This window comes from Canis lupus, chromosome 34 (assembly GCF_011100685.1).
Source record: "Canis lupus familiaris isolate Mischka breed German Shepherd chromosome 34, alternate assembly UU_Cfam_GSD_1.0, whole genome shotgun sequence".
Lineage (NCBI taxonomy): Eukaryota > Metazoa > Chordata > Mammalia > Carnivora > Canidae > Canis > Canis lupus.
In genome coordinates, this window is record NC_049255.1 from 40,969,793 (window position 1) to 40,993,868 (window position 24,076).

The 24,076-nt window shown below is 46.7% G+C and overlaps 1 protein-coding gene across 5 annotated transcripts in view; it reads right to left on the bottom strand.

Annotated features, from left to right (window-relative positions):
* Nucleotides 1-22,577, bottom strand: part of TBL1XR1 (TBL1X receptor 1) — a 166,336-nt gene extending 143,759 nt beyond the window's left edge. Inside the window, exon 1 of one of the 5 annotated variants that reach the window (XM_038583941.1) lies at nucleotides 22,484-22,577. The gene's annotated coding sequence lies outside the window, so the exon portion shown is untranslated. Of the gene's footprint in view, nucleotides 1-21,843; nucleotides 21,863-22,483 lie in introns of those variants that run through there. The other 4 variants (XM_038583940.1, XM_038583947.1, XM_038583948.1 and 1 more) reach the window with 4 other exon arrangements.
* Nucleotides 22,578-24,076: the final 1,499 nt, after the last annotated feature.

Genomic DNA, 24,076 nt, shown 5'->3' on the forward strand with positions numbered 1-24,076 from the left:
ATAGTAATTCAAAAGGATACATGCACTCTAATGTTTAGAGTAGCATTATTTACAATAACCAAAGTATGGAAATAGCCCAAGTGTCCATTGATTGATGAATGCATAAAAAAGATACACACATAATGGAATATTACTTGGCCATTAAAAAAATTAAATCCTGCCATTTGCAACGACATGGAAAGAGCCGGAGTACTAGGCAAAGCAAAATAAATTAATTGGTCAAAGAAAAACAGATACCATATGATTTCATTCATATGTGGAATTTAGTAAACAAAGCAAATGAGCAAAGGAAAAAAAGAAAAAAGAGAGAGGCAAACCAAGAAACAGATTCTTACCTATAGAGAACAAACTGAGGGTTACCAGAGGAGAGGTGGGTGGGGAGATGGGTGAGATAGGTGATGGGTATTAAGAAGTGTACTTGTAAAAAAAAAAAAAAAAGTGCACTTGTGATGAGCATTGGTTTATGTATGGAAATTACTGAATCACTACACTGAAACTAATATCACACTATATATTAACCAAATGGAATTTAAATAAAAACAGACAAAAAAAAAAAATCCAAATGCCCCCCCTCCCTCCCCTGCCAACATTCTTGAGGCACATGAGACAATACAGAAACACACTAACAAGTCAAAGAGACTCGGAAGTCCTAGTCCAATAAATATGAAAAATTAAGGGGAATACGTTAACCAATTTATTTAATCTATATTTCCTGTCTCTCATTTATCTAGAAAAATAGTATACAATAGAAAAAAACTAAAGCTGTAAGTATAAAGATTCTAAATGGTAAAAAAAAAAAAAAAAAATGGTGTCAGCTAAACAATATTTCCTATTTTATGGGAGTACACAAAGTAACATAATGTCTTATATTTGACGGCACATTAGGTTCATGAAGATAAGATAACCTCAGAATGAACAAGGCCTTTCAAAGTATACCACAGAATTTGAAAGCACTTTGGAAACAAAAAAATTTCTGATCAAAACTTTTTCTTTAAAGTCTGTTCGTGGTTATTTTTGCCAGAAATCAAAAGACAAAGACATATTGCAAACCAGTAAAAAATAAATTTGCAAACTCAAATAGACACAGCACATTTAAAAAGGAAAACAAAAAACAAACAAAAAAAACCTCCGAGATGGGTCATCACCCCGTTAAAGAACACATATCAACAATAAACTCATAAAAAGGCACTCAACGTGTATCTTCCAAAAGATGCATCTTCCAAAACACACACGCACACAGGAATATTAACTGCAGTTTTAATTCAAAATAGCCCAAAGGTGAAAAAGCCAAATGTGTGTCCTTTCACACAAAGATAATGGTGCTATATCCATATATACAGCAATGGAAAAGAAAACAAGTATTGCCCGACACAACAGAGATGATGACTCACAGCTTTACTAATCTCTGTTCCACAGTGGGTGCAGGCCAGGAGCGCGGTCACCCTCGGGGGGAGAGCCTGGGACAGAGTACAAAGGCGCCTGCCCGATGGCAGGAAATGTTCTGGAGCCTGATCTTGCTGGTAGTTCTATGTAGACTACAATAAAAATTCATGGGCATAACTAATTTACGGTAAGACAAATAAGGAATGTGATTACCTGACGTAGGAAGAGGGAAAAACTGAATGAAAGGCGGGCCTGAAATCACTTCTTTCTGGGTGACGGAAATGCTCTAAATATTAACTGGGATCAATTACATGGTCATGTAAAGCTGTCAAACCTTACCAAAACCGTACACTTGAAATCTGTTATTTTTACCGGGAGTAAATTATACCTCAACTAAAGTTTACAAAGTTATACATTTAAAATGTATGTACTTTATCTTACATAATTTATGCCACAATAGAAAATGGTAGAAGAGTCCAAAAAACAATAGTCCACTAAAGGAAATGACTCAACTATATAAAAGACACTCAACCTCACTTAAAATAAAAAGCAAGAGGCGCCTGGCTGGCTCAGTCCGTAGAGCATGGGACTCTTAATCTTGGGGTTGTAAATTCTAGCCCCATGCTGGGCACGCAATATACTTTAAAAAAAAAAATTGGGGGCAGTCCCGGTGGCTCAGCGGTTTAGCGCCGCCTTCAGCCCAGGGCCTGATCCTGGAGCTCGGGATCGAGTCCCACGTCGGGCTCCCTGCATGGAGCCTGCTTCTCCCTCTGCCTGTGTCTCCGCCTCTCTCTCTCTCTCTGTGCCTCATGAATAAATAAATAAAATCTTAAAAAAAAATAAAAATAAAAAATAAAAAAAATAAATAAAACAAAACAAAACAAAATAAAATAAAATAGGGGGCACCCGAGTGGCTCAGTGGGTGAGCATCTGCCTCCAGCTCAGGGCGTGACCCCGGGGTCCTGAGATCGAGTTCCCCATCGGGCTCCCTGAAGGGAGCCTGCTTCTCCCTCCGCCTGTGTCTCTGCCTCTCTTTCTCATGAATAAATTAAAATCTTAAAAAAAAATTAGACACTAACTACCATCTTCACTATCAAATTAAGGAAGAGCAAAACTTCTGGCAACACTACACTATGTTGGCAAGAGTGTGGGGAAAGTATTGGGAGCAGGAAGCCTCTGAGAAGTCCGTCTGGCAGCAGTTATCTACTTACAAATGTATACATCCTTTGATCCAGCACTTCCAATTCCAGTAATTTATCATCAGACCTCCTTGCACGCACGACGACACCTGTACCCAGGCTATTCGCTGCAACACTGTAAGAGCAACAGACTAAAGCAACCTAAATACCCATCGACTAGGGAAACCTGCTGAATTATGGTACATCCATACAATAAAACCCCTTACCCACAACTATAAGAGGGGGCGGGGAGGGAAGACTCTTGATGTGTTGATTTGAAATCCAAAATATGGATTTGGATGAAATCCAAATTAGTGAAGAAAGGAAGTTAGAGCAATGACTAGGATCCTACCATTTGTGTTTACAACAATATCAAGGAGAGACTGTAAAGTATATGCTTCACTGGCTTTTTTTTTTATATAGCATATAGTTATTTCTCTGGAAAAATACAGAGAAAACTGATAATAATGAAGATACAGAGGAAACTGATAATAATGGCTGATTCCAGGAAAGGAACTGAATGGTTCAGAGTCTAGGGGAATAAGAGAAGAAAAAATACTTTTGCCTAGGTACTACATTCACATTATTAAAAAGTCAAATCATTTTTGAAGCCATTAGTGGCTTCACCTCCTACGTATCACTTGCTACACACACAGGGATACTCGTATAAATGTGCAAAATGTATAATGATCATAGACTGTCCCACAAAAAAGTAATTTAATCTGGATTAAAGTTATTTTGTTGTGATATTTTAATCCTTAAAAACTATCAAGTCTGAAATTAAGTTATTGCAATTGAATAGTAAATATCCAGTACTTTGTCCAAGCCTGAAAAAGGCCTATACCTCTAAAAACCTATACCCAACTATCCCCATAACCATCATCTTAAACTAAGCAATTTGCTTTTTATCACTGTCTTCTAACCTTCCACAAAATTTATTTTCCCTTACCATTTTAGTATTCTTGAATCCTTAAAACGTGAATGTATGCTTACATGTATACAAATTATAAAAAATATGTCCCTTTAAAAAATGAGAACTCCACTTCAGTTGTTAACACGGTGATGGGTGTTTTCATTTTCTTTTATTTTTAATTTTTTTGAGAGAGTGCGCACACAAGTTCGTGGGGGGGGGAGGGGGAGTGAGACAGAGGGAGAGAGAGAGAACCTCAAGAAGGCTCCACACTCAGCACAGAGCCCGACACGGGGCTCCACCTCAGGACCCTGAGATCAGGAGCTGAGCTGAAATCAAGAGTCGGACACTTAACTGACTGAGCCACCCAAGCGCCCTACATTTTATAATTTTCTTGGAGAACACTGATCATTAGTCAATGGAGGGAAAAAAATTGGGGATTTATCACTTCAGTATGTTCAAATCTCATTAAGGACTGAATCTCATGGATACGAGTTTTTTACAGACTTTAAATCTAGAGTTCTATGTCCTACAATGATCGGCCTAAAGAAAAAAATTATTATAACTATCGTGCCACGAAAATAAAAAGCTGTATCTCCAAATCTTACTATTCACACTTTAAAAAAAAAACTATTTTGACATGTTCAGATTAATAGTTTAAAAAAAAAATCAAATTCACCTTTCAGTCACATTTCTCCATAAAACATCACTCGAGTCAAAGCTAAAGAGACATGCCATGTACGCAGAATAAGAAACTATCCAAAATAACTCTACCACATTAAAACCTTCTGGAGACTGTGCGCTGCACGTACTAGGCAGTGCCCTGTAAAACCAGCTGCTACTGTAATTGAACCTCAACAGAGAAGTAACGGACTTCTAGCCACGGGGTGACCACACAACTTTTCAGTTGATAATGACAGAACACACTGCACATATATCCACATAAATGTTTTCAAAAACTAATCCCCGCCCTTTCCTCACTAGTCAAAAAAGCCAGCAGCACTAAAGGAAATCAAGGCTACATGTGAGCAGTGAACCAAAAGGTCAGGAAGTGTGAATACCCAGTGGCACCTCCGCCAATCCCTCCACCTATTCCCTGCTCTTCATTCTCTTTATCACAGCCCAGTGAAGACCAAGTGTGGTCCCCAAACCGGCAGGATCAGCATCAACGGTAGCACCTGGGAATCTACCAGGAAAGTACAATCTCAGACTCCAACCCAGATCTAAGTGAATCAGAAATTCTGGGAGTAGAACTGAGCAGTATTAAAATCCGTGTTTTGGGGTCTGCGGTGGTCCCTAGCACAGTCCGAGAACCCCTTCACAGTGGTTAGCTAGGACTTTCTCTTTCCACCTCCATCCTAACAACAGCCTCTTAGAAATCAACAGACCCTCCAAGGTGCTGTCACGGTTTGATTACACGACCTTCCAACTCAAATTCCCTTGGAAGCCCCTCAACTTTCCAAGCCTTCGTTTTACCTTCAAGACTCTCATGATATGGATCCGCCACCACTTCCTCCCGTTCCCTCCACCACCACCCCACACAGCCAGGGGCTTACCTCTAAATCTAATTGATAAATTATTAACTGAGTAGTCTTTCCACGGCTACCCCTCTGCGTGGAACGGCTTCCCTTCGTCCTACCTTTCCTCTACCTCCCCACTCAATCCCACAGTCATTTTCCAAAACTTGCTCCATACTCTACCTAGACAGAGAGTGGGTAAGAACTCCTCCCACATGCTCCTAAAAGCAACCTGTGCTTCTTGACTTATTATTTCCTTGACTTGTAGCACAGGACTTGGCTTATCATAAGCGTGCAATAAAGTATACTGGGAGGGAGAGGAAATGTGTCTTTCTTTTACCTAGAGACTCCTAGATCAATGATCATCACGTCTTACGTGTCTAAGAATGCTGGTACACACACACCTTTAAAAGTTTGCTAAGTGGGGGCAGCCCAGGTGGCTCAGCAGTCTAGCGCCACCTTCAGCCCAGGGCGTGATCCTGGAGACTCGGGATCAAGTACCACGTCGGGCTCCCTGCATGGAGCCTGCTTCTCCCTCTGCCTGGGTCTCTGCCTCTCTCTCTCTCTCTCTCTCTGCTTCTCGAATAAATAAATAAAATCTTTAAAAAAAATTGTCCCACACTTTCAAAAAATAAAAAAATAAATAAAAGTTTTCTAAGTGAGCAAATGGGGTCAGAAGCCTTAAGAAATATTTGTTGAAGGGATCCCTGGGTGGCGCAGCGGTTTGGCGCCTGCCTTTGGCCCAGGGCGCGATCCTGGAGACCGGGATCGAATCCCACGTCAGGCTCCCGGTGCATGGAGCCTGCTTCTCCCTCTGCCTATGTCTCTGCCTCTCTCTTTCTCTCTCTGTGACTATCATAAATAAATAAAAAAAATTAAAAAAAAAAAAAAAGAAATATTTGTTGAAGACTCACAAGCCAATAAGGACACTTTGTAAAATCCATATAAAGACTTACTTCCCCTATTAGAAAAAAGTTTTGTTGTGATTGTAATAAAAGGAAACCAGGCTTCTTGGAGAAGTGGCTTATCCAGCGCTAAGAAACGGAAAATACAAGAGGAGTCTGAAGCATCTTATATGTCAGAAAGAACATAGTTAAAAATACACAGGACAGGTCATGCTGAAAGGGCACAGGAGCCTGAATGAGCTCTCAGCGGCCAAAGCTGGAACAGTGTGAGCAACAAAACAGTGAGAATATTAAATCATAACCCAAAGAACAAAATAAAATCCATAGATCCACAATGACATTAATTGAAAAAATAAGCCAGGGAAAAGGAACCAATCTGTGTTACGAAAAGAAGTTCCATTAATAAATGCAGAAGGCGTGAAGGAACTAGAAAATTCCCATTACACCACCAGTAATCATCGCTGCAAACAAGATCCCACCAACGAATGCTTGAATCGCTGGGATAAAACCGTAAAGAAAAAAAGGCTACCGACACAGCCTTAGAGTATTTCCCCAAAATATTTTGTCATTACTGCGGTAACCTCAACCTACATCCAGAGTCTTTGATGCATTTCTGTCTGGGAGGTGGAACCTACTGTCCCCGCACCTTGCATGAGGGTCGAAATTACTCATTTCTGATGAACAGAGTATGGAAAATGGGAATACGATTAATTTTGCAACAAAGGAATCCACTCAACTTGACCTTGACCGAGTGACGAAGGCGAGCACCACCCGCAGCAGCTGACAGCGCTCCTGCCCGTAAACATTGGATTGTCCCCGATGCCCCGCGACAGGCACGCACATCAGCTCTGCGGCATCGTTGTGACAAGTATCTGTAACTTCAGTCCATCGTTAAAAATCTACACACCAGCGTTCCTCAAGGTCGTGAAAAACAAGAAGGACTGAGGAACCGTCACAGATCAGAGGCGAGTAAGGACCCAGTAACTAAATGCAGTGTGGGATCCTCGACCGGGCCCTGGACGCCAACAAAGAAAGAAAAAAAAAAAAAAAAACTGGGAAAAATTGGGATTAGCCAAATGAAGTCTGTAGTTTAGTTTAACGTCAATGTTAACTTCTTAGGTTTGCCAGAGGTGCCACAGTTAGGTGAGATTTCAACTCCGGGCAAGCTGGGTAAAGGATACATAGGAGTTTTGCCCTCTTTGCACCTTCTCTATTTAGCACAAAATTATTTCACAATAGTTAAGTTTTAAGGAGGCTCCACACCTAAGGCAGGGCTGGAACTCACCACCCTATGACCAAGGGCGGATGCTCTACCAGCTGAGCCAGCCAGGAGCCCAAAATAGGTCTTTAAAAAGCAGTATTTATGTCATTTTAATTAAACTACTTAATTCAGATCCACTTCCGAAAGTCATCAAACCGAGATTCTAATGACCTTTTGTATAACTGTAAAACCTTTAGAAAAGTTTTGAAAATACAGTGATTAACCTAGAACTCCACAAAAATTACACCCACTAGAAACATCATGAACTAGTCAGTCTACACCAACCTATTTTTATGACTATTCTCAAGTAAGCACCGACTTTAATTCTCTCTTGGTTAAGGTATCACGATGATGGGAATTCTGCTCCGAGGTGGCGTTACCTCGGGCCCTGTCCATCAGCTATCCATCCCACAGACCCCACCCCATTCTGCACCCCACTCTCCACAAGCAGAGAGGCCAGCCAGAGAGAAGGAAATGCGCGGGCCTACCTCTTCAGTGCCCCCTTACCTCCCCCCAACTGCCCGAGGCCTTCCTGCAGACGTGCAGCCGGGCACATCTGGCTGCGACCCTCCCAGGGCTCCGACTGGCCTCCGCACCCGCCACGCTACCAGCGCCACTCTCGCCCCGCGCTCAGAGAAGCCCTTCCCCTCCAGCTCATCCTTCACGAGCTACCAAAACATAATCCTGCTGCCCCACTTAAAGCCCTTCGGAGTTTCCTGCAACAGAAGAACGTCCAAACCCTTAAGGCAGCAAAGAAGTCACCTCACGAGGACCCCTGCTTACCCTTTCCTGTTGGTTCTCATCGCTCTACAATTCACAAAGCATGTGCTGCACATAAACTTTTCCAGAAAAGACCAACCTGTTGGGCATCTTTATGCTCTCCTGTTAAGACCACCCACAAATCTGTTTTTCATTGTAAATTCTTTTAACAAGCACAGAATTTTAAATTAGTCACTAATGTGTGCAACATGACCTGTATTTTAGTTCAAAAAACGACTCATGCAAACAGGACTTTCTCATTGTTAAGTACAATGAGACATATTTTTAGTGCAATTTCTAAAATGTGATGCACACAGAGAAAGATCAAACCTAAAGTGCTAAAAAAATTACTGGCCATGACAGTCGGCAAGCATACAATTAAAAATAAGGGCATTAAAGAAAAAAATTGTCATAAATATGTTTGATGCCATTTCTTTTAGTTTTCTCTATGGTGAAATGGGAGGTAACTATGTATCTGAACTCAGAGATCAATGGATAAAACAGAAGACACTTCATATATCTAAAAAATATTTTCTGAGAATAATCTGTTCAAAAGTGAGAAGGTGTCAGAGAAATATAAATGTTTTCTTTAGGAAAAAACAGTTCAGGTAATAATTAACCTGAAATCAGCACTGTATATTTCCCATTTAATTTGGCTAACCACTGACATATGTACAATCACAGGGTCAAAGAGCATTAGATCCAGAAAAGACCTCAGCAACCCAGTTCAATATTTCAAAGATGAAGCAACTGAAGCCCACAAAAACTAATACCTCTTGGGTGACAAAAGCCTTCTGCTACAAGGCCATTTTGTTTTAGTGAACTGATGAAGTATTCTTCAAAATAACTGTCCAGAATATACCACATTAATTTGCTATATGCTAGGCAGTTACTTCCTCAAGGTAGTTATCGTCCTCAAGGCTTAAAAATATCCCCTAAATACGTATAATTAACCTGTTGATAATTTTCTAGCAGCTGCCCTCAAATTTAGGTTTCCATTAGCTATTAAAGTAGCAGAGTAATGTTAAAAACAAAGCCAAAATAAATAGCATCAATAATTTTTTTTACTATGTAACTCACTGAGAAGACAAATTCATCTGAACACCCAGCATCAGCTGTAGACAGTGTACACAAGATTACAATTACTATCACACGAGGAACTTCAACTTTTCATTTTAAAAAATGGTACGCATTTGAAAAAGTTTACAAAGTATGTGTCAGTTCCAGTTAAAAGAGAAACGTAAGCGACAGTCTATCATGGATTAATGGCACAACCTTCCCAAGCGTAAGTGGATGCACGTGTTGGTGCGGCGGCTGCCCAGCAGCTCCCCGGGGTTCCTTGACTGTCGTTCCAACAGCTCTACTCCCATCCCCACTGGGGACCTGGAAACACCCAGTTTCTATGATGGCCTCTGGCCATGGTGGGCACCCTCCCAAACCAAACTGATCAGTACTTCAAGAATTTTCCAAATGAGATAAAGTAGCAGTCCCTCCTCTACAGCACGGGAAAACAATGATAAAAACTGGCGCTGACAAGTTACATTTTCCACCATGTGAAAAAAGTCAAAGTCCAGGAGAGAATGAAGCTAACGTAGCAACACATACACACACACACACACACACACACACACACACACACAGATCCCGTCAGCGGAGAGTTCCGGGAGCACTCAAATGGCTCTGGTTGCTGCTGCGCCTCAAGCCTTGCACAGCCTCAGAGCTCTTCCCATAGCTGAGCTATTCCATCTATTTTGGGACTCCATGTGCCAATGAATCCCCCTTTTTGGCTTAAGCTAACTTGAACTGAGTGTCTATTGTACAACGAAGAGTTCTGACTCATATACCAACTGGGTGAAGTTGGCCAAGATTAATCACAACAGAATATCACAGGTAAATGTAACTAAACACAAAATCTCCCTAACCATATGTATAAAACACAAATAGGGGTATCTAGCTGTCAGCATATAACCTGAATGAAATCTGTGTTTTAACTTAAAAATAAAGTGTTAACTTCTTAAAAATCTAACGCTTATTATAACAGAAGCACATTTTTAAATTGGTTCATCAATTATCCATTTACTTGTTTTTTCCAGATTCATTCAAATACCATCTGTAAGTGGTTCCTCCAAGAAAAGCATACAGCACTCACATATGTCCCTGGGCTTCCAAATGGTAAACCCTGACCTGGTAAAGCCTCTTCCCACCCCCCCCACCCCCCACCCCCGGAGGCTGGCCTCTCCCGGGTTACTCAGGGCTCTACTGTCAGCATAAAGCAGGTTAAAGCCACCGGCTCGTTCCAACAGCATTTCTGAGATCACTGGCTCCAACATTTCCTGAAGCCCGACGAGCTCCTGTTTTCTGCGCAGAGCACCAAGGCAGGGCCATCCTCGCTCTCGGGCGCGAGGGCCAGCGGCGAGCGGCCACGCACGGATCGCGGCCGGTGGGGCGAGAGGGGGGAGTGCTGTGAGCAGGACGTGGCCGGGGCATGCGGCTACGTCGTGGGACCTCCCAGGTAGGAGCACTAGAGCCCAAAGCTCAACGACGGAGAAGCAGGAGCCACGGGACAATATCGGGGCAAAGCCATGAAGGCGCGGAGACAGGAACGGGCTTGTTCGGCGGGCGGGGAGCTGGGATGGCTGGGGGGGGGGGGGGGGGGGTCCCTCCTCACTGGCCCAGGAAGGACTTTCAGATTTTACCGAGTGTCGTGCAAAACCCATCAGGTACGGAATAGGGAAGAAAGCAGACATTTACTGAACACATTGTGCTGTGCCACGCCCAAGAGCACGTGAGTGTGTCCACCGTGGGTTCAATACAATACACACACTGGTGTAAAGTGTACCGCGTGACTTTATCGTACGAATCAAAGCTCATTAGTATGCTGTTACACACAACTGGAAAAAGAAGTCACTTTTCCTGTTACTACCAGTTCTCACTTGTAGGAAGTCATCTCTACACTGATTTGTCAGATCAAATGAACCAACCAATGTTATCTGCTACCCGAACACACAGGAGTCATCGAGAAGAAAATGCAGGAAGGGCCAGCGAGACTAGATGAACCAAGGCAACCAGGTATTCGTGAAAGCGTATGACCCAAAAAGGGGAACAGACCAGGTAGAGGAGCACTGAATTAGGAAACACAACCCCATTCAAGAAGCATGGGGTCTAAGGATACAAAAGATTAAGTTTCTGCTTAAACAAAAAGTACTTTCCTGCAGACAAACGTTAACACAAAACCTTGTAAGATAAATTCTCTGTTCTTTTCATTTCATAATACCTTGTCTGTTTTGAGGACATTATTAATCTTTTAAATGCACCATCCTTTGTAACTTTTTACACCTATTGCTGAGGGGTCCCCACGAGGCTCAGTCTGTTAGGCATAGGACTTGAGATGTGGGCCCAGGTCACTCAGGCTTGTGAGATCAAGCCCCAGGTCAGGTTCCGCACTGGGCGTGGAAGCTGCTTGAGATCCCCCCCCCTCAGCCCTTCCCTCACCCAGCACACGCACACTCTGTCTCTAAATAAATAAATAAACAAACAAACATGGGCAGCCCCGGGGGCTCAGCGGTTTAGGACTGCCTTCAGCCCAGGATGTGATCCTGGAGACCTGGGATCGAGTCCCACGTGGGGCTCCTTGCATGGAGCCTGCTCCTCCCTCTCTCTCTGTCTCTGATGAATAAATAAAATATCTAAAAATAAATAAATAAAAAATAACAAAATAAAAAAAAACCCACTGTTGATGAATTTTAACTTTTATTTATAACTACAAATATTAAAAATATCACCGAAAGACTACGCCAAGCATTATACCAGATGCTAAGGACAAAGATGGGTGCAACATGACTGTCCTCGAAGAGGGCCCTGCCTAGTGAGACAGGAGCCAACATAGAACTCACTCAGGGAGACATCTGTGCTAGACACAGAGGACTGGCGGTCCCAGGCCAGGATGTCCACGTCAGACCATCACAGAAAGCAGCTCCGTCTTCAATCAGACGGTATAACCTCGTTCAGCCAACACGCTGTGGTGCGTCAGCTTTAAAGGGTGTGAAACTACCCAAACTTCTCCTTTAATGAAATCTAAGAAACTGAGCAGGACAGTTACCCTTCTGTTAATAACTACTGTTCTTTATCTTATGAACTGAGAGCGAGAACACACCCACGAGAGAGAGAAAAAGAGCAAGCGAGCGAGCACCACGAGCACCACGCAGGAAGAGGGGGAGGGGAGAAGCAGACTCCCCTCCGGGCCAGGAGCCCAACACAGGCCTGGATCCCAGGGCCCTGCCTCACGACCTGAATTGAAGTCAGACACTTAACTGACTGAGCCACCCAGGCGCCCCAATTACTGTTCCTAATGAGAAGCATTCAGAGTTCTTAATCCACAACTGTTTGCAGATTAGCCCTCAAAAAAAAGAAAAAGAAAAAGAAAAAAACCTTATATCCCTTTATTAGCAATCAAATTTCTTTATCCTTTGTATCTTACTTTGAATGCATGCTTTACAAAACCAGAGAATTGGAACTTCAGAATCCTAATAGAGCCTCAGAATACTACCCAAAGAAATTAGCACCGATAAATGTGCTATGTTCTATCACTCAAAATGAAAATTTGTTTCTAATTTTGATGACTGATTCTGGATCCAAAAAGCTTACAGAATTATAATTTGACACTACTTTAAACCAGTATTTTCTAAACTCAGTAAGTGAAATCTATCACTTCTGAAATAATAATCAAATCAGAGGTTTATAAAAGCATGTTTTTAAATGAAAGATTACGCAAAATGATCATGTACCAGCTCTTAAAAGCAATTTACTTCAGTATTTTTGCACACACACATATCCTGTTACGTCATACATATGAAAGTCCAAGTCAAAGTTGGTATGGAATCACGTGTGATATGTGTATTTGAAATGACTGTTCCACACAAAGAGCATCCACTGGAGAGCCAGAGAGCAGGTTTGATTTCCAGGAGGAGGACTGGAGAGTCCCAGAAAGCAAAAAGACTTGATTTTTTTAAGAAAGGTAACATTTTTTTTCTTGGAATACCAAGATATGACCAAAATCGATATAAAATACTACTTTACTGTAAAATGACACATGCATTAGAGGCAGAACAGAGGTACACAGTACACACTCTTATTTTAAGTATTATTTTTAGTTAAGCAATCTCTACACCCAACACGGGCCTCAAGCTCACGGCCCTGAGATGGAGTCACACCTTCCTCCAACTGAGCCAGCCAGGTGCCCCCATATTCTCATTTTAGAGAACTAGAGCAACCAAAGCTCAGGCACCAAATGCAGCAGGAGCCCTCTGGATTGGGAATTCAGGCCATCCAGGGCTCTGCGGTTGCCACAGGAAGCCAAGACAGGTTTCCAGAAGGAGGGACACTTTTCTGCCTCTGTCTACAGCTGTTGCTGCTGCAGCTAACAAGGCTACCAGACAGTAGTGAGCATTTACGGAGTACTTCCTATGTGCCAGGCCCTAGGAGAACAGCTTTACATGCATTCACATTTTAATCCTCGCTACTGCTCCATAAGGCAACTATTAACTACTCTTTATTTCCATTGTTCAGAGTAAAAAACCAACTGGAATGGTTACATAATTTTCCAAAGCCATACAACCCCTCTGAGTAGAAGTAGGAATGCCAGACTCCAGAGACGGAGCTGCTCGGCACAGGAACATGCCGCGGCAAGGGTCAGAGCCGCACATCAGACACACAGCCCACCTGGACAGAGGGCGATGCGCCCAGGGAGGCAGGTCACCCTGAAGCAGAACTAAATGTACAAAAACAGGTACCACCTTTCTTTGAGATGTTCCAGCTTAAGCTGAAAATGATGAGCACAACTAGAAGACAAGACCATTTACAGTAAACTGAATTCTCACCCTTTTTCCAAACCCTTGAAATCGGACAATACCTGTATACTTCTGTACAATCCCTATTTCCTTCTAATATTTGCAATGAATTAATTTCTAATTATCAACCTCAGACGGGACTTGAAAATCACATCACTATCACTAATACTTCAACTGGCCTCATGACAAAATCATAAAACAGCACAGCTTTTAATCACCCAGTGGCTCTAATTGTCCAACAAATCTGAGAAATAAAAATAAATGTTTACAGAAATACAATCCCAGCTCTTTAAGAACTGTCTGAAAAGCACAGGAAAAATTAAGTTTACTCTCTTCTTTTGACTGTCCAAATTGAAGTAGATTAAGTAAATTCTTAACTGGATGCCTTGATTTTTCACAATCAATACTTCTTAAAAAAAAAAAAAAAAAAAGAAGGTAATACTAACATAGAAAGATTCAAACGGTCCAAATCAAATGGCCATACATGAAAATAAGTTTCTCCCACATCTGACCTCATGATCACCCAATCCCAATCCCACCCCCTAAAATTACTGTTTGGTACCAGTCTGCTGTGCATCTTTCTGGAGTCATCCTAAGCACATGAAACACAGACACGTAAAAGTCACATTCTCCCGCCACCCCTTCCACTCTTCTCCCCTTTTGTAAGCTCAAAGGGCAGCAGGCTACAGCATCCTCTGCCTCCTTTTACTCAAACATCTTTGAGAAGATCCTACAGACAGACACTAACAAAGTCCTACACATGAGCTCTAAACCAATCTGTAAAGGAATAATTCACACAAAACATCTCTCACCAGATGTTGAAACCGGTGACCCCTGCTAGCAGGCCGTAAGAATGCCCAAGGTCAAAGAAGTAACCCCGCCCCCCATGAGGGCATGTCAGATTTTACACAGAAGAGGAAGACTATTTTCCTGACACAGTAACAGACTGCCCTCCTAACCCCAGTCCGTGATCTCACAAATGCACATTTTTTACTAAGGAAGACAGAGAAAGGTGATTTAAAAGAAAACTCACCCCTTTAGTGGGAGAAAATTTAAGTACATAGTATATTACATTTTCATATAAAAAAGGTACCGGGGAACACTACTACAGCGACAAACAGCATCTAAAAATTCACTCATGTATGATAAATTCTATCCCATAAAAGAACAATTATACAGAAAAAGAAAAAACATTAAGGAAATTCATTCATTATCTATTTCCATTACCTTATTTCAGAAACCCAAAGTAGATGACCCAATTGCCTTATACTGTGAGTTAATGACATCTGATAGCCGAAAAATAGAAATGGAACAAAATTAGTATACACTCTACCCAATTAGCCTGTTCAAATTAAGGGGAAAGCATAAAACACCTCTCGCTAACCCATAAACTTATTCTATTAGCAGCTGAAGGTAACTAGCAAAATATACTATTACTCTAACTCCTCTGGAGGTGTTTGCTTATGCTAATGCCAAATGCTTTCGGACTATTACTCTACGTAAGGCTATAAATTTTTAGCCTTTAAGTACTCTAAGCAAATTTTCCAGGTAGATCTCCCTCAAAAAAAAAAAAAAAAAAAATTTACATAAAATTAAATGACAGAGGGGCACCTTGGTGGCGAGTGGGTTAAGCATCTGCCTTTGGCTCAGGTCATGACCCCAGGGCCCTGGGATCCAGCCCCTTATCTGGCTTCCCGCTCAACGGGGAGCCTGTTTCTCAGTCTCCCACTCCCTCTCCTTGTGCTCTATCAAATAAATAAAATCTTTATAAAAAATAATATAATGACAGATCCTCAGAATTTTCATATGGGAATTGACTATATATGTACTGTTTGAACAAATAAGCTACCTTTACATAACACTTTATATGACCCTTCTTTTTTTTTTTAATTTTTATTTATTTATGATAGTCACAGAGAGAGAAAGAGAGAGAGACAGAGACACAGGCAGAAGGAGAAGCAGGCTCCATGCACCGGGAGCCCGACGTGGGATTCGATCCCGGGTCTCCAGGATCGCGCCCTGGGTCAAAGGCAGGCGCCAAACCGCTGCGCCACCCAGGGATCCCATGACCCTTCTTAATATGCGGTTCTAGAAACTAAATGATTTACTCATGTCACTGTGGCTTTGCAAAAAATGATAAAAATTCATTTGCTTAATACTGAATCCATGTTAAGATGCTACCTACCATTCAAGTAGGTGCACAGTAACAACAAAAAAAGCAAACATCCACTTAACTATCTCATTACAATGTCCTATCATACCCTGCGCTGAAAAGGATACAATGAAAAAAAATCAAAGAAAAGCACTGATACCACCACCTTTAACCTCAGACAAAATGAAAAAGATATCAAGAAGTACATTGATATCTAGTTCCTAAAAAGAAAAAATTCTTCACTGCTTTTGTTTTAAGGTAATTAAAAATTTTAGACATCTCTAGGGAAAAAAAAAAAAAAGGCTTGAGACTCCAATTTCATATAAAGAAGAATTATTCTAGTAAGATACCGGAATGACCATCTGACCCGCACTCTCCATGCTCTCCTCTGTTCCACCTCCTGAAAAAGTTACCATCGCTTAAGAGGAAAAAAGGCAGCAAACTCCCCAGTTTTAAACCCCCAATACCTATTCCTCCTCATTCACTCTTCAAATTATTCATTTCACATAAATCTTTTCCTTAATCTGGATACTCTTCTATGTTTACTGAAATTTGATTGTTGATCTTTCAACATGACCTTTATAGTTTGATTGTATTAATTCTACGTTAAGAATCTAAGCTCTCAGAAAGCAAGGTAACAACCAACTCATTTTGTCTGATGCAAATAAAATCATGCTGAAAAGCTCATAATTTAAAATTCTAAATATTAAAATTTCCAAAAGGATGCAATGCCAAATTAGTGGCTTTAGAATAAATTACCCAGGTTGTGTAGAACTAATATGGCACAGCCTTACTATAAAAACCTGCTGAAGAGAGATGGTTATGATGACTTTCTTCTGGTAGATTAAACCCACTTACACTATATAACAGATACAGTTTATCCTGCATGTTAATACCTTCATAATAATGACTCGAATGAGACTCCAATGTGGTCAGAATGCCATCAAAAAGAGCTAAAAACACCGTCTTATACTTAGGCCCACTACAGCCAGAGAGATTAAAATAAAATCTTAAATTTTGTTATAACAAACAGAACCAAATAAGGCCAACTTTGGGTGACAGGATTCCCACCGAGACAAGGTTCTTCCCCAATATCATGGCTACAAGTCCAAGAATAAGAGGACAAAACTACGGATCTTCACTGCATCCTAGATTTTGACAAGGTTTTTTTCTCCTCCCTTGTCAACCCTGGCAGTATTAAAATTCAAACAGGGAAGTGCTCCTGGAGCACACCTGAACCTCCACGGCCTGAATCAGAAAGACGCTCGCTCAGCCACGTCAGCAAGGCAGCCCCGCTCCTCCGGCTCCTCCGGCTCCTCCGGGCTTCCCGCAACCCGGGCCTTGTGGAGACGATCCGCGTGACCCCAGGGCGGCGAGGGCCAGGAGAAGCGAAACTCTGCTAATACCCTAAGGAAAAGGTCCTTTCCTCCAAGAACCCTACCGTGCGGTCGGGGCTACGGATGGGACACGAACCCACTCAACGACGGGTGGTCATGGGCCTGGGATACTCGCTCGATGGAACGCCACCTCCGCCGAGGGCCACCGGGCTGCAGACGGCCAGGAAGGGCTTCGGCGAAGCCGGGCTCGAACCAGGAGCACGGGAGGAGGCAGGAGCCAGGGCGGGGGTCACAGACCCGGCGCTGGGGCCTGGGGGCCGCCCCAAGGGCCGAGGCTGGCCCAGGGAGGCCGTTCTGGGTTGTCCAGCAGGGACCCGACGTGATGAAACCGGGGTTTTAAATACACGACGTGGCCAACAAGTTACAGAAGGCGGGATGGGGGAGAAAGGCAGCTCGGAGCAGCCTACCAGAGACCAAGCCCAGTAGCTCAGGCCTCAAACCTCTCATCGGTCTCTCATCTCTCACACACAGGGAGGCCAGCAAGCTGCTAGACGAGAACACGGACCTAAACATCAGACACATGGGGCCTAAGTCCCCCTGCACACCCCCTACTACCTGAGCCTTGGTTTCTTGGCCCCTAATATCCAGGTTATCAGCCGCTCGGACTCTCAAAGTCATCGTCAAACCAGCTGTGTAGGCCCAACACAGAAACCATATTAGTAGTTAACACTACTGCTGAATTAAAAATGGTAAAAAATGGGAAGTGAAAGCAAGACAAGGGTTACAGAGACTTCAGAGCAACAGAACTTCCAAAGAGAACGGACTTGACAGCAACTGAAAATCTAGAACAAGAACACAGATGAAGGGTCAGGCCTGGAGAAAACAATAACCTACTTAAAGTCATCGCTCCAACCTAAACAGGAGATCCTAGATACGGATGGGTACAGCCCTGAAAAACAAAATCCCTTCATTTAAAAAGAGCCAGAAAAGGTCTCAAATAGCGCAAGATTTAAGAAGTCCAAGCCCAAGTGACAAAAGAACAGCCCTAAGAGTCATGCAAAGGCCCCAGCACTGTACCTACACGATGGAACTCGATACGGGTCCTACTTAGTGTTAAACCCAATCGGTTTCTCCAGGGTAAGCCTTCAATCACCACTTCAGGGGTAAACACATTAAGCTAAGTTTATTTCAGATATTTAGCCCGGGGAACTAAAACCGCCAAGTGTTTCCTATGACGTGTTCCCACTGAAATAAATAACAAACACATAAAATGTAACACAAAGAAGCAAACTTGAGCTCCCGACCATCCTCCTCATCCTCAGCCCACAGGCCTCCCGGGAGGCTCCTATGCCAAGTACCATCCTCTAAAACCTGGGGCAATTCTCTCAATCTTCTTCACCGTGCGAAGCTCACTGTCCCCATGACACAGAAGGGGAAACAGAGATGAAACGGGAGTTACTCCCCAAACATTGCAGAGCCAGTAAGGGATGGGGCCTGGGCCTGCCCCAGGACCCCCTGACGCACCACCGCGCTCGCTCTGCGGAAAGACGGGACGAGGTTCTCATGCAAGTATTCAGAATACGTACTTGGGAAGGTAGTTAGGCATACTCCTAATTTGCTTTTCCTGGTTAGTTGTAGGCATAGAACCAATTTTGTTCTTTCTGCAGGCAGTACTTGGAGAGGCTACCTCACTGCTGTCTTAAGATAGGAAATAGAGTAGTTTGCAAAAAGACTGCACCTTATTAAATGGTTCCAGAGAGTTAAACACAACATTGTTTGGGCCCTACGAATTCCATTTATCCATGCAATTACTTGACCCAGTTAGTAGAAAAGCCCGACTACAGAATCATAAACTTGATTATGAACACTAATTTTTTGCAAGGACGTTGAGTGACAGACAAAACTGACAACAGCAGGAAAAATCTGGCATAGCTACAGTCATCTAGAAAGAGCAGAGAACAGGGTTCAAGACAGCCCCAGGTTTGAACCCTCACACCTCACTTGACCGTTCTGTGGCTTGGACAAGTGGATCAACTCTGCACCTCTGTTTCATAATCTGCAGAATCCAGCACTCCCTACTCCGCAGGATTAGCCTGAGGTATAGATGACACAGCAAGCGCCTCACACCTTTCCAGAGCATAAGTAAGCAAGGCCCCTTCCTCTAGCTCTTGCCGACACCGTGCCTGACTGTACTCTTCCGGAGTCTAATCCCATAGCTGGTGTAGCCAGTAAACCTCTCCAACATTAGTTCTCTCACAGCCTTTTTTTTTTTTTTTTTTTTTTTTTTTTAAAGTTTCTGTTGGTGTTTAAACAGGAGAGGTCACCGTGGTGGCCTCCAAAATGGACCAGTTACACTCACTCATTCTCTACTACACAGCCCCGGGTCCTAACCCTTCTCTACTGTGGGGATGTATCCGTGTCTCATGGTTACTTATTTCGGGCTTTATTTTTTGCATTTCAGTGACTTGCACTGTAAGTTATTTATGAAAGGAGTCAAATTCACATGTACTAGAGAAATACAGTCCCGGATGGTGCCAGTATTTCTGGCATCTGCCCCCTGACTTACTGTTTATCACGTTCCTCTCAACTTTTATATAAGAAACACAGGAACTGAATAAACCCAACAAATTACTTCTACTAACTTCATCCAAATGTGTCAAGTCAAAAATTCTTTGTAGTAATTCTGTTGGAATAACTTGTACAAGTAGAATGCCTGTGTCAGCTACTCATCTGACAAGGCTGTACTATCTCACTGCCATGTACGAGCAGATACGTCTTCAACAGGTTGTTGTTCCAAAGGTCCATCAGCCACATCTCTCTTTATCAGTAACCCCTATATTTATATCAAGCTTTTGCCCTTTCTGCTTATTAGCTTGAAAGGCTCCCAGGAAGTGGTTCCTTCTTATTCCCCTGGAAGGGGAATCATGACAACCCTTCACTGGATGTTGAGAGTACAAGTAACAAAAACAAAAACAAAAAAATTCCTGGACACACGTAAAAAGTCATTAAAATGTTGATCGCTTCTTTGAGGCAACCAGTGCAAGAACTCAAGCTCCACGAGGGGCCACATCATTTACCACGTGTGTCTCCTGTGTTAATAACCAACTTTGGTACACCAGGCTACAAGAAAAGCATCTTATAAACTGGAAGCTTTGCAACAATTTTCAAGCCATTAACAAGTCCATTAATTAAGTTCCAGAACAGTAAGAAAAACTTTTTCCAAGTACAAACGGTCTTCGGACTCCATACAGTGTAGTGTTTTGCCCTATAGGTCTGAATCTAACTACTCAAATTGCAAACAAAACAAACAAAAAAAAAAAATAGCCGTTGTTTGTAGATGTAACAGTTGTGGTTACATACATCACACAATGCATTACAGCAAAACTGGAAGGGAAAAAAAAATCATATTCCAAACAGGCAGGAAAGCACAAATTCAGAGCAAAAGTATAAACACACATGACATGCCTAACCACCCTGAGGCATATTTTGTTTCAGCCACCCCTTCTTCCACAGGTAAACGGTAACTGTTTCTGGAACCCTCAGTGATCATCTCGAAGCCTGCCTGCCATCAACTCCCATGATACGACCCAACACACACAGGTTTCATGGAGACAAAGCTGCCCTATTTCCCTAGACTATAAACTTATTAAAATGGTGAGAACACAGAGTCCCAGGAAATAAGGATTCACTAAAACACGCCAGGGTAGCACAGGTCTTATTTAGCAGAAAATGAAAATGAACCACACTGGGGGAGCCAAAAAGTCACTTGCTGTACCTTCAGTGTGTTAACCAGGATGTTTTTTATAATTTGCTTTAGTAGGAAGAGGAAAACACCACCAGGGCCTTGTATTATCCAATCTGATAAAGGAGTCTTTAGGAGAAAAAAAAAAAAAAAAAAAAAAAAAGGAGGAGAAAAATGATTACTTAATTACATGGGGGGGAGGGGGCAGGCAATTCAGACTAAAAATAACCCCGTCGTTCTCAGCCACCACGTTTTATTAACAGGCCCGTGGAGAACAGCACAGGGCTCCGGCGTGAGCGCCCGCGGCGAACTTCCCCCAAGTGGGCTGCGAATGACACTAGGTCCTAAACCACCGCTCACCTGGGTGCCTGCGCAGTGCAAGGTTTTAAGTATTAAGTAAACTCCAGACATCGGGGTGGGGGGAGGGGGGAGACGGAAAAAAATCATCTCGTTCTTAAGTAGGTCCCAACCTCGGTCCACTCACAATCACCAAGGGGTCTCTTGAGGGCGCGTTACCCGGGAGCCTGGCGCAAGAGACCTCGGAGCAGGGTACCGGGAGCCCGGCCACCCCTCGAGGCCGCACGAAGCCCCCCACGCGCGCCCCGAGCCCTGCGGAGACGCCCCTTCGCACCGCACGACCCAAGGGCGAGCCGCCGCGGCCGCTGGGGGGGCAGGCCTCGTGCCGGAGCCGGACCTGTCAACACGCGCACGGGCTCCCGAGCCGCCCGGGGACCGCGATGCCGCGTCAGTCACAAAGTCCGCCGGGGCCCGAACGCCAGGAAGGAAGGAAACGCGCGGGCCGCGAGGAGGAAGTTCCCCAGCGCGTCCCGAGGACCCGCCGCCCGACGCTCACCGGGGCCGCCGCAACTTCGCCGGGGCCGCGCTCCCAGCCCAACTTCCCGGCCCGGCCCGGCCCGGCCCGGCCTCGCCTCCTCGCGCCAGCCCCGGCGCCCGCTGCACGCACGCGGCCCCGCGCCCGCCCCCGCCCCCGCCCCCGCCCTCCCCCCGCGCCCCGGGCGCGCCCTCCCGCCCCTCCCCCGCCCCCGCCCCCCGCGCCCTCCCCCCGCGCCCGCGGCCGCCGGCACAGCGCCCCTGCGAACCGAGGAACGTGCACCCGAGAGCTCCCTCCTCGGCTAAAAATAGGCTCCCGGGAGTCGGCCTCATGATGGCTCCCGCACCGGCTCTGCCGCACAGGCTCCCCGAAGGCCTCCCCCGCCGCCCCGCGCCCGCGCCCGCCCCGCACACACACTCACACACGCGCACACACGCGCACACACGCGCACACGCGCAGGAGGGGCCCGTGCGCGGGGGAGGGGCGCGGGCGGCCGGGGACCCCCAGGCCGGCGGGGGCGGGCGCGGGGCGGGGCGCGGGCCCCGGGGTCGCTCCGGCCGGCGGGGGAGGGGGCTCCCGGGCCGCGCGCGCCCCTCCCCGCCCCTCCCCGCCCCCTCCCCTCCCCGCGCCCCCCCGCCCGCCCGCCCGCCCCCGCGCTTACCTGGGACGCCGGCCTCCGACGCCGCTCCCCCTCCCGGGAACCGAGGCGCACGGAAAGTCCCCTCCTGGCCGCCGCCGCCGCCGCCAGCCGCCCCCAAAATAACCCCTCGGGGTGCGCGGCGCTGCGAGCCCCGGCGGGCGCGGGCGGGCGGGGGCGCGGGGCCGGGGGGGCGGGGCGGGGGCTCCCGCCGCGGGGGAGGGGCGGGGCGCGGGGCGCGGGCGCGGGCGGGGGCGCGGGGAGCCGGGCGAGGGTGGGCGCCGTCACCGAGGGAGAGAGCCCAACGGCTCGGAGCAGCCCACGGCCCGGCGCTCGGCCCCGCGGAGCGGGCGGGGACCAGCCAGGCACAAATGAGCTCGCGAGGCCCCGGCGGCGGCGGCCGCTCAGCAAAACAAACCCGAGCGGCCTGCGCCGGGCGGGCGCGCGGGGGAGGGGCCGGCGGGGCCGGGAGCGGAGGGGGAGGGGCGCCGCGGACGGGGGAGGGGAGGGGAGGGCGACGGGGAGGGGGCGGCCCGCCGCGCCGCGCTCGCTCGCGCCCGCCCGCCCCGCCCGCCCCTCCGCCGACGCTGGGGGCTGGGGCTGGGGCTGGGGCTGGGGCTGGGGCTGGGGCTGGGGGCGCGCCGCCGAGTCCTGCACGAATAAAGACCCGCAGGCGCCGCGAGGCTCCCCCGGCCTGGCCCGCCCCGCCCCCGCCGCCGCGGCCCGCTGCGGGGCCGATGGGTGCGGGCCGGCTGCGGGGCGGAGGGGGAGGGGATGCAGGCCGGTTACGGAGCCGATGGGTGAGGGCCGGGGGTGCGGGGCCAATGGGGGGGGAGGGTGCGGGCCGGCTGCGGGGCCAATGGGTGCGGGGCGGGGGGGGGGGGCGGAGGGGGAGGGAGGATACAGGCCAGTTGTGGGGCTAATGGGTGCGGGGCGGGAGGGGGTGCAAGGGGGTGCGGGGCCAATGGATGCGGGCCGGGTACAGGGCCAATGGGTGTGGGGCAAGGGGGCGAGGTGGGGGGTGCACGGCCGGCTGCGGGGCCAGTGGGGTGCGGGGCCGAGGGGGCGGGGGTCTGTGACCCGTTGCGGGGCCAATGGGTGCGGGGTGGGGGGTGGGGATGCGGCCAGCTGCGGGGCCAAGGGGTGCGCGGCCGGCTGTGGGGCCAGTGGGTGCGGGACCGATAGGTGCGGACCGTGAGGTGCGCAGGTGGCTGCGGGGCCAATGGGGTGCAGGCGGGGGGATGCGGGGGGATGCGCGGGGTGCGGGCCTCCGGCTGCACGGCCAGCTGCGGGGCGGGGGGTGCGGGGGTGCGTGGCCCGCCTGGAGACCAGGCTAGTTAGGTGGGCAGGCCCGCGGCGCCCTGGCTGCGGGGCTCCGGGCCGGAGGTGCGGGCCCCGGGCGCACCTGCAGGGCGGCGGAGCAGCGCTGGTCACGAGGGGAGCCGGGCCGCGGGGTGTGGGGCGCACGCTAGGGCCTGGCCTTGCCCCCTAAGCGCCCGGCGGGGCCTGCAGGGTTCGTGCCCAGGTGTCCTGGGAGCCGACGTGCTGGGGTTCATCGTCCGGGGGGTCTGTGCGGTTCTCCGGTCACCGAACTAAAACCATGTCCCCGAGTGTGTA